Genomic DNA, 7985 nt, shown 5'->3' with positions numbered 1-7985 from the left:
TGCTTTTGTTGGTTGGGTTGGTGAGGTGATGAGTGAGGTCAGTTAGGTTCAGGGTAAGATAATCAGGTTAAGCCAACCAAAGGCAGATTAGGGCTAGTCATGCCTTCCCAGGGTTGGAAAGAACATCTGTAAGCTCCAACATTAGCATTCTGAATAATAATTAGCCATGTGCTTCTATGTCATGCACTGGACAGTTTGTATTTTTGGAGCATCGGGCCTTCGAAAACAATTGAATGGTTTGATTTTTCGGGATAACAGGCTGTTGGATAAATGGGCTTTCATAATAATGGGCCATCGGAACAATGGCATGGCACCGGCCCTTTAGTTGCTGCTCTAGACAATGCCATAAGATTAAAAAGTTATGGGCCGGACAGCTAAACAGTGAGCTAAAACTCCAAGTTTGAACCACTTTAAACATGATGAAATCTCTATGACACCTGTGCAATACACCAACAGTGTATTTATGATATGGTAAACTAAAATATTTTCTTCTATTTATATTATTTCCTCCATGCTATATTTTCATCCAGACTCGGCCACAGCCACAAGTCCAGTGCTGGTATCACAACATCATACTGTACTCAGAGTTATTCAAGCATAATGCTTTGCTTGTTTTGACAGCATTGGATCTTTTTAAAACCTCCAGTGTGCCTTGCTTGTATTTACAGTCGACACAACCCCGTTGTTGCAACAATCTTATTCCATCACATGGACCATTAACGTGTCATCTCTCATATCTCCTTATGTCCTGTGAAAGTCCTGCGTAATGTTACACAAGTCATGCAGTGAAGGCAGGATTGGATTGATAATTAGGCTGCTCTGATTCAGTTTAAAAAGTGCCTGCTGCTTGCTGCAGGCCTGGCTGCCTCTCCCAAGGATCGCCCCCGGTCACAGCCCTTCATTTGCTTTTTTTGGTTTACAGCCATTACACACAAACACACAATGGCCTCTCTACAAGTGACTGACCCTGACCCACCAAACAGTCCTAGAGCCGAGGTCATTTGAAGGAAAAGAGAGAGAGCCCAAGCAGGGAGGACCTAGTTGGTAGAGGTCAATCTTCCTGGTCAATGTATGGACAGTTTGGACACAAATAAGCATAGAACAATTCCCGGCTATCCGCCCACTCTCTGAAGCTCATCTACCTCCAGGCCGTAAAATACCGACAGGTGCACCATAACTCTCTTCTGGGAGGCAGGATGGGGGTTTGTGTGCACTTCTGGAAAGTGATAGAAAACAAGTTCCTGGTTTCTGCTCCCTTTTTCACTCATTCAGTTCCGAGTTGACATTGCGTTTTCAGGTTTGCTTGTTTATAGTATGTATTTGTGTGTGTGTGTGTGTGTGGGTGGGTGTATGTCAGCAATGAGTGATGCAATACATTCCTACTGATATTTGTAAAACCATGGTAGTTTTGCTTCACCTGTAGTGCTCACCTTTAGTGCTTCACCTTTAGTGCTGTAGTGCAGAATTTCAAGAACTTCTTATTTGTCAAATACTGACGCTTGGTCAGTTGCCCTCAGAGTCTGATTCCAAGGCACTCTTTAGTGTCTGCATGAGACGCACCGGGCTTTTTACTAACTCCAATCCCATCCACGTCATTGTTAGACAGTGAGAGCAACTTGCGTGGAATCCACTTTGGTGGTTGGTTTGATCAAACAGACAATAGGACTTTCAACCAGCAGACCACTGTTCATGTTCCACGTAAAAGTCAACATCGACTTATTTTACCTTACTTTTGTTGAGTAAAATGATGTCCTTCAATTAAATTATGTATGTAAGTTATGTAACAAAGGTACTTATTTTAACCCAAACCACAATCTTTTCCTAAGTACCTTTGTCACCTAAAGCTAACCAACCTTAAATACTAAGTTAACCTACGTTGAAAGTTTATTTTGAAAAAAACACTATGCATGTATCGAGCTGAAGCTGACAGGCCGTCCCTGACATGTCCAAAACTGAGGCTAAAAGGCTACCTAGAGCGTCATAGTTTGAAGGGTAGGGCCACTGACGAAGCATCGCTATATGACGAGTAAGAACGTGTTGTCACTATAAAAGGGGCACAGCAAAATGTATCCGTGCGTCATCGCAAATATTTTGTTCGAGGAGCTTGGTGATACAGGGACATGGGTAAGATGGTGACCTACTGTAGCTACGGAGCTAACCTCCTACATGCTAGCCAGGCAGGAGACACTAGCGTTAAATAGCAATAATACCAAAGCTCAGTGAATACATTATCTATTTACACATACATTTATTGTGTGTTAACAGGATAGTGTATTAGTTGAAATAAGAATAACAAAAATGCTAACAGTAAATACATATGTAATTGGCCAATGGGCACGTTTTGTCACACAGACCCGGAAGCCCTGACCCCGCGTAGCCAATTTACATATAAATAACTGAAGACGGGACTGGACAGAAGAAGGAAGAAAGCTACTTCTTTTATTGTTTCAATCCGTCACAATAATGCAACTTTCTCATCTTCCATCCGTCTCTGCATTAATGTGTCATTCCTTTTCTGATGGCTACTCTTCTACATTGTAACGCTGTATTTATGATAAATAAGGAAAATGGTGGGAAACAATGTCTTCTTTACACAAGAATATGTCACTTCAGCATTTCATTTACATATACTACTAGACTAACTGTTTAAAACTGCGACCCTACACATATACGTGGGGGTGACTGTGGCTCACTGGGTTAAGACGGTTGTCTGGCAACCGGGGTCAACGGTTCAATCCTCAACTGGGACGTGTCACATGTAGAAGTGTACCTGAGCAAGACACTGAACCCCTGGCTCCCCGGGCGCCTGTCATTGGCAGCCCACTGCTCCCTATATACAGGGATGGGTCAAATGCAGAGACAAATTTCCCCCTTAAAGGGATCAACATAGTATAATTAAAATACATATGTATAATCATGTTTTTATATATATCATATATGATTAGCTTCACTTGCATAGCATTATGGGTTATCACCCTGCCTATAGAAACTATATATATATATATATATATATATATATGTATATATATATATATATATGTATATGTATATACAAAATATATATGCTTATACACTTCTTTACATTCATGAGAGTTCCTTTGTTGAAGGCTTTTATATTTTGTGTTGTTTAATAGCAAAACTGCAGATCTCAGAGAAGAGCCCAGTGTTGTCATTTGAACCGTCACAGAAAGCGCCAGCAGCAGTTGGGTCCCTGTTGCTCCCTGACGGCCCCGCTCAGGCTCATCACATGATTACCTCCTCCTTCATCCTGCTGACCTCTTGAACCAAAAGTAGCATCAGAGGCCCAGGTGGAGGTTCTCGTTATGCAAAGCTCTGCGAATCAAGGCCAGAAGGTCACCGATCGACAACTCGCAGTGGAGCAGCTCTGCCTTCGACTCGGAGGCTGCTGCTTGTTAGCGCAACACCCGAGCTCCTTAGTATTACAGGACGGATCGCTGTCGCTCATTAACGAGACGTCTGCAGAGGCTCCGGCGTAGCAACGATGCTGAATTACAGACAAGCTAATGCAAGAGATAACGCACTTGTTTGATGTGTTTCCCATATAGATACACACGCATAATGAAGCCAACTGTCAAGTTATTCATTTAAAGAACAACATATGAGAAGAACTAACAGTAGCATGTTGGTGCATGAGTGAGAAAGTGCAACGTTGTATGTCGCAGCAACACAAACCACAATGTCAACCAAAAACCAAATGGGTGTCTCTGGGAAGCCTTGTCTCCTAAAGGTTACGTTCCCATACAACAAAACTTCATTGTGAATTACGTTTCAAAACATCTTTTTTTTCCTACTAAACCTAACAATGTAATTTAGTTTTGTTTATTTTGTTTTGTTTCAGTTCACGTTCACATTCACTACGTGTTACAAGCTGGTTACAGTAATCCGGGAGAAGTTACATTCACCTAGAAACACAAGTGAAAGTGCAGTTTAGTTGTATGGTATGGTTAATACATGTGTATATGTGTATGTGTGTATATATATATATATATATATATATATATGTATAGTTACTTTACTATATTGTAGTGTTGCCTCTCTGTGTTGTTCTTGTCTTGAATGTGAGAGACAAAATTAACAGTGCAGTGATTTTCCTTGTTCAGCCGGATGCTGATCTTCCTTCTATTGATTCATGGGACGAAACCATTTACCCGGACATGTTCGCTTGTCAGGAGAGTAGAAACACAGGTTCTGTTACGCAATAACCAATCATCACATACGGGTTTTTTTCTGGTGAGGACAGTGAACGTGTTTAAGGGTTTGCAGCTACTTCAGTAATGGTGAGGCACTTTTACCTACTGTTGAATCAAACCTCATTATGTGTACAGATCAGATGATTGTATATAGACTTTCCACCTTCTGTTTGTCTTTGTGAGAGCATGTGTGTGTGTGTGTGTGTAAAATGAGTGTGTACTGTTTCTATAATATCACGTCTAGTGCAGTAGAATGCGTTTTCATGGACATTCAATGACTCATTCTGATGCAACAACAAGATTTGTGTTTGTGTGTGGACTACAGATAAAACATTTATTTATTATTTGTATTGTTTTATTATAATTAGTTTCATTGTGATGATGTTTCAATCTGTTGATGGGTGTGTGTTCTAAACTACACTCCTCTGGTTTACAGCAGGACACATGGACACATGTTGGCCTTTGGTCGTCGGTCCCCAGTCAAAGACATTCAATTAGTTATTATTCAAAGTTTGGATCCCAACCTGTCTGAGGTTTTAAAGTGGTCACCATTAAAAAAGTTCTACCATCACCAGCTCATTATAATGGCTTCCATGCAATTACCCCTGCTGCCCACACATGCAAGAGTTACCATTTAAAATAAAGGTTTTTTTCCACATGAGGAGGTGGTATTGATATCAACACAGTTGTTGTTTTTTTCAGCTGGACGTCCTTTGTTCTGTTTCCAGCCAGCAGTGATTGGTCGGAGCAAAAATAAACCCGAATTACGACGTTGTTACCATCCACAACGCGGGATCAGCGAGGCGATGTCAGGGTAAGAGTTTTAATTGATAGATGCATGAAATCTTCCAGTCACCTCTTGGTAACTTGGATCTACTTGTTTCGAGTTCTTTACTGTCATGTGCACAATTACAGGGAAGAAGTCACGGCCAAGAACACTCTCAGATCTCATACTCCCTCCAACAATGCTTATTAAGTATGTATAAAAAGAAAATCACGCAGAGAATATGAAACCAAGATATTCAATTGTTACTGTGCACTTTCAGCTCTTCATCAGGTGGTGCGATTATAATTACTGGCCCAACCTGGACCCTGTGTCATTGTGGCGGGTTTCAATGTTACGCCAATTGGCGAATATCCCCGTTCACTTCCATTCTTTGCGATCGAAGGGGCGAATAAAACGAATGTGCTTTCTGGCATTCAGCGTGAATATTGCCTCTGTGGGCAGTGATCAAATAAGCACCAAGGCTCCGTTGAGCTGCAAGTTTAGTTGAAAACAGTCAAGGCCAAACCTGAGCGCCGTCCACCGACCGGAGCAATATTGCCGGGGCGATGGGCACTCGCTGGTGTAAATAATAACGTGATTATTACTGAATGGTACTATCTAGTAACAGAAACTAAATTAAATGCATGAAATTAAGTAAAATGTGAACATAGATGTTTTTTTTATAAAGTCTTTTTCTGTGAAATAGGCTTGTTCGATTCAAAAATTGTCACGGACCGGAATCGATCAGCAGAATCTGAATTTTTATGGCTAAAATCCAAGCGATTCCCGAGCCGACCCGTAACAGGGCACAGGCAGGTCAGACTGACCGGATGTTCTGCTGACAGGAAACCATCATAAAACTGCTGCATGGAATTCATTTGGCTGCTAATAGCGTATGGATTTGTTCTTTCTGTCTCCCTCTGTCACTACTGTGCCGAACACGATGCTGTGCAGAGATTTGGCCTTGTGGCACTTAAACCCAGTGCACTGGCTTTTGTAAGGCTGGGCTGCTTTGAAAAGACTGAGACCTTCCTGCAGAAGAAAAGCAGCCCACGGCCTCATCACAGCCCAGTGACTGTCTCTGTCTCTCTCTCTCTCTCTCTCTCTCTCTCTCTCTCTCTCTCTCTCTCTTTCTTCCTGCAGCTCCCTCTGCCTCCATCAATTGGATTCTCAGTCCAATCAGATTTTTAGGGATGAATGTTGGATGAATGCTTTTGCCAAAACATCTCAATACAGACAAAGTTGAAAATGTGCCTGAGTGAGTGTGTGTGTGTGTGTTATGAATATTTGAAAGCCTAATACTGACGTTTACTCTTTGCCAGTGTGCTGTATTTTCAACGCTGAACAATTCACTGTCCCCAAGGAACAAGGAAGCAGACTCCGCCCTCATAGATTTATATTAAAAAAGCAACTGAAAACACATTATGAGATACTAAAAGTCTTTAACGTTCTATTCATATTTTTACATTTTATATGCAGAAACTTTTCAGGAAATAAACCATGAATACTTTCATGCAGCTGCTGTCAGGATGGAGCCTCCATTGTATTGGACTGGCTGTTATTTAACTAAATATTTAAATGTTTCAAAAACAACATGTAATGTTGCTGTGCTTTGTCTCCCCTCCATGTTTCCTCTTGTTTCACCTCTAAAAGCACCTGCTGCGGCCGAACAATGAGCCGACAGCAGCTGACGTACAGCAGTGCTCCACCAGGGGGCACTAGACCGCCATTGAACAGAGCCGGTCCCCCCCACCCTGACTCCACTCCTTTGTCTGCTATACATTAAGGAAGCATCTCTATCCCAGATAAAAAAACAGTGTATGATTATTTTACCCCCCTAGTTGCCCTCAAAGACGGAATCCTCGAGAGATTTTAATTTCCTTTGACTCTGGAGACTCACGCGTGTCTGACGCAGAAATGTAAATGTAATTGCTCCGCTGAAATAAAGACGCTGCTGAAATGAAGCGTCCGCTTGGTCGGGTTTTATTCTGCCACTTTCCTCAAATATGAAAAGGAACAAAAACTCAAACACCATCCACAAACCGGCCACATCAATTGCCTCCTCCATAATGTTCCAATCGGCACTGAGAGAGATTTCCTGCGTGGCTTATTTGTCATTGGTGGGGGGGCTTTGAAAAAAGAATGGCACAGTATCACTGATCTGTTCTAGGATTTCTGCGTGTGTGTGTGTGTGTGTGTGTGTGCGCGCGCGCTCTGGACACCTACAGGGAATCTTATACTATCCGACCATTATCTTCGGTTAAAAACGGGGTCTCTCGTTCTTTCTGCTCAAATGATTTTAAGCCTCGCTAATTGAAAATGTCAGCTTGAAAAGTCAAGGCCTGTTGCGGCGAGTTAAGAGACCAGTTGGCATTAAGAAGACCTTAAATCAGCCCTGAGGAAATTGGTTTCATTTTTCTTCTTGCTTTCATTCTTCATTCTTTTTTTTGTTTCAGGACAATTGCACAGGCGGCAGCGTCCTCCCTCCGAGGCCGATATGTTGGTCGATTCTTAAGACCGTGATCTGGTGCGTCATTGTGATCGTGGCGGTCCTCGGGTTTCCGATTTCCCATCGTTCTATTTTAATATCAGACGATATGTGTGACGTGTTTCATCCAGAGGAGCTGCTGCCTTTTGGTTTTAGTGTCTCGTGAAGCTCTGCATGCTGATTCAGTGTAGTGTGGATCACAGCACAAAATGTGAAATCTGAAACTGAAAACTGTTCAACTTTGAAGAACATTGTCTGTGTTTTTGGTTTTCTTCCCATTTTTTTGGGAAAATTATCAAATTAAAAATGTAGTCCTGCCAGTATTTACTTAATAAAAAATAAAAATATATATCAGTGTGAACCTCCCCTCAGAGACAAAAGTGGAATAAGGAGGCATCTTGATGACTCCTAACACCTTGTTACCTTTCCCTTTAAACAAAGAGAAAAAACAAACAAATGTTGTCAACACTTGAACACACACACACACACACACACACACACACACACACACACACACACA

This window comes from Anarrhichthys ocellatus, unplaced genomic scaffold (genome assembly GCF_004355925.1).
Source record: "Anarrhichthys ocellatus isolate YVR2014 unplaced genomic scaffold, GSC_Weel_1.0 scaffold73, whole genome shotgun sequence".
In the NCBI taxonomy this organism is placed as follows: domain Eukaryota; kingdom Metazoa; phylum Chordata; class Actinopteri; order Perciformes; family Anarhichadidae; genus Anarrhichthys; species Anarrhichthys ocellatus.
Note: the sequence above shows the minus strand (reverse complement) of the source record.